The sequence below is a fragment of the Mus pahari genome, chromosome 10 (assembly GCF_900095145.1).
Source record: "Mus pahari chromosome 10, PAHARI_EIJ_v1.1, whole genome shotgun sequence".
Lineage (NCBI taxonomy): Eukaryota > Metazoa > Chordata > Mammalia > Rodentia > Muridae > Mus > Mus pahari.
Window position 1 is genome coordinate 33,108,966 of NC_034599.1, and position 3,706 is coordinate 33,112,671.

The following is a 3,706-nucleotide window of genomic DNA, read 5'->3' on the forward strand; positions in this document are numbered from 1 at the left end:
TGGTCAGAGAAATGCAAATTAAAATGACCCTGAGGTCCCACCTAACACCAATCAGAATAGCTAAGATCAAAACCTCAAATGAAAACACATGTCGAAAAGGATGTGCTGAAAGAGGAACACTCTGTTGCTGGTGGGATTCCAAAGTGGTACAACTACTCTGAAAACAAATCTGGAGCTTCCTCAGAAAATTAGAAATATATCTACCTAAAAACCCAGCTCTACCACTCTTGGGAATATATGCAAATTATGTCCCACCATGCCACAGGGGCACGTGTTCCACTCTGTTCATAGTGGACTTATTTGTGATAGCCAGAAGCTGGAAACAACCTACATGTCCCACAGCAGAAGAGTATATAGAGAAAATGTGTTTCATTTACACAGGGGAATAATACTCAGCTATTAAGAATGAGAAGCACCCTGTCTCGAAAAGCCAAAAAAAAAAAAAAAAAAAAAAAAAAAAAAAGAATGAGAACATCCTGAGTTTTTCCCCATTTTTAAAAAGTGAATATTTGGTTTTTATTTTCATTTTTTTGGAAAGAGATTTTTTTCATATAGTTATTAGGACAGTGCTCTCTTTCCCTACTCCTAAGAGATCCTTCTCACGTCTTCTTCTATCTGAGTGCTACTCTTTCTGTCTTTCTTGCTTACATGATGGGTTTCAATAAGTTTCTTTCCTATCCTGTGCCTAATGAGACTCAAGTGAAAATGGCAGAAGAAAACCTCATGGGGATTAGACCTTATTAAGAGGTGTTGATGGCCACTGGAGCTGTAGCATTTCTGTAATAGTTCTCCTGCATGGCCAGAATTCCTGTGTTCCAGCTTTGTGATTCTGCAACACAGAGACAGGAGACAGTTCCTCCACCCATCATTATTGTTCTTTTTGTTTTAGCATATACAACATTTTTCATTCATACAAAAGTAAAGACAAATCTGCTGCAGCAATCAGCACTGTGCTGTGTTGCTGAGCTTTTGAGTCTCCCACTTGGTGTTTTATAATAAAGACACAGAGATATCTATATAGTTTAATTCTGTTAACCATATTGCTGAGGGCGGTCTCCTGAGCTAACCATACAGATTCAACCTAATTTCATTGTCACTTTGTCTGAAAGGCTCTCAGTCTGCCTCCCTGCTCTGCTCTCTCCCAGTTTCAGCCTTGGTGTCTTGTTAGTGTTACACAAAAGGCCTCTTTAACAAGTCAATTTCTGCATGGCAAAATATCTTACTTATCTAGGAGTTGTCTAGAAAGACTCATGACCTACTCAATGTTCAGCCATACTTCTTGGTTTGCTGAACCTGTCTTGTGCTAAAGATATACAAAGACCCTGAGACTCCTTCATAAGAATAACCCAATAACCCCATAAAACTGGGTGTGGTGACCACACCTTTAATCCTGGCACTCGGGAGGCAGAGGCAGGCGGATTTCTGAGTTCGAGGCCAGCCTGGTCTACAAAGTAAGTGCTAGGACAGCCAGGGTTATACAGAGAAACCCTGTCTCGAAAAAACCAAAAAAAGAAAAGAAAAGAAAAGAAAAGAAAAGAAAAGAAAAGAAAAGAAAAGAAAAGAAAAAGAATAACCCCATAAATTTTCAAATAATCACTGACAAAAGGCTACTTCAAATCTCAAGAACCATCATTCCAGATTCATTTCAGCTACAGCTGTTGTGCTAAAAACTAGTGAAGAAAGACAGGAGGTGGGAGAAGGCCGAATCTTTGTTAGTGTTTTCTTTTCTTCTTTATCTTGTGATATTTTTCCTAAATCACCCTGAAATTCAAACAGTGGCTTCCTTACAGAAGAAAATTTGCTTGTGACTGTACCAGTTGATTCTGTATACATAGTTGTGACTGGAAGAAATATTTCATCACAGGTGGGAACAACCCATAAGTGAGTGTTGATCATCTAATAAAACTTTTCCTGTGTCCACAGATTCCCATAGAGAAGAATGGACTAAGTAAATGTCTGTTTGGTGACTGAATTCATTGTGGTAGGATTAGCAGAGCAGCCTGATCTCCAAATACCCATGTTCTTTGGGTTTCTGGCAATGTACCTGGTCACTGTATTGAGAAATTTGTTTTTGATAATTCTAACTGTGCTGAATTCTCACCTTCACACCACTATGTACTTTTTCCTCTGTAACTTGTCCTTTGCAGACCTCTGTTATTCTTCTGTGTTCACTCCCCAAATGCTGAAGAATACAATTTCTTACATGGAATGCATGACAAAACTCTTTCTTTCTTTCTTCCTTCCTTTCTTTCTTTCTTTCTTTCTTTCTTTCTTTCTTTCTTTCTTTCTCTTTTTTCTTTCTTTTTTGTTTGTTTGTGTGTGTGTGTGTGTGTGTGTGTGTGTGTGTGTGTGTGTGTGTGTTGTATACTGATTTCGATGGCCTATGATCACTATGTGGCTATCTGTAACCCACTATTGTATAATTTTTTCATGTCCCCTAAGTTATGTTTGAACCTTATTCATGGTTCATTCTTTATTTCATTTTCTGATGTGAAGCACATTCTGCATGCAGGTTGAAACTGACATTTTGTGATGTCAATACAATCAACTACTACTTCTGTGATATTCCTTCTTTGCTTCAGCTCTGCTGTACAAGCACATATGTCAATGAGCTTATAATTTTTTTTTTGTTGGGTACATTAATATCATTGTTCCTTCTTCAACTATATTTCCTATGGTTTCATCCTCTCCAGTATCTTCTGCATCAAATGCTCTGAGGGTAGGTCCAAAGCCTTTAGCACCTATGCCTCCCACGTCATTGCTCTTTCTCTGTTCTTTGATTCAAGTGCATTTGTTTTTCAAATCCTCCTCAGCTGGGTCTTTGAATGAAGGAAAAATTTCTTCTGTCTTTTATAGCAATGTGGTTCCCATTGTGAATATCTTAATCTACATCTTGAGGAACAAGAAGTTGGCACACGCCTTTAATCCCAGCAATTGGGAGACAGAGGCAGGCAGACTTCTGAGTTCAAGGCCAGCCTGGTCTACAGAGTGCGTTCCAGGACATTAGGGCTACACAGAGAAACCCTGTCTGGAAAAACAAACAAACAAATAAACAAAGAAATGAATCATTTTAAAATATTCACTTGAAACATGAAAAAAATTACAATAGTTGTGGCAAGATTTTTCCTTCTAGATATATGTTGTCCTACACAGTGTATGAGAGGAGATCAAAATTCTGTACATCAGATTTTGTTTTCAAATTTCTCTTTGTAGATTTGTGTATCATCCCTAAAAGAAATTAACTATATCTATAAGGAAGGGTGGGCCATCTGAGCTTGCACAGGATATACCCAGGTACCAAGTTCTCAGAACAAATGATATTTATTATCTTAGAAGGGCAAGAAGGAAGAGGACCCTCTGGTTTTGAACCTTGGTATTTTTTTTCTCAAGAATGAGTCAGTGGCCAATTAAGGAGATGCCCCTTGAAGGCTAGTTTAGGAATGTAATCTAAGATTTTTGTGAGGGGTAGAAAGTGGGGAAAAGATGACATGGAAATATCCTGTTGGTACTAGTGTAAGGCTTTGACAAGGTAAAAGAAATCATTAAAACCCTAGATTGATGAAATAGATTCTATTGCTGGTGAAGGGAAAAAGTTTATTATGCCCAGTAGCTTAAAAACATGTGTATAGCTTGAATACTTTTTGAATTTGAATTTGTGTTTGTGCATGCCCTGATTGTAGTGTGAACTCATGCGTTTGCAGATTGC

The 3,706-nt window shown here is 37.9% G+C and overlaps 1 pseudogene; it reads left to right on the top strand.

The window, feature by feature from the left end:
* Positions 1–795: 795 nt before the first annotated feature.
* On the top strand, positions 796–3,232 carry LOC110328315 (annotated as a pseudogene).
* The last annotated feature ends 474 nt before the right edge of the window (positions 3,233–3,706 follow it).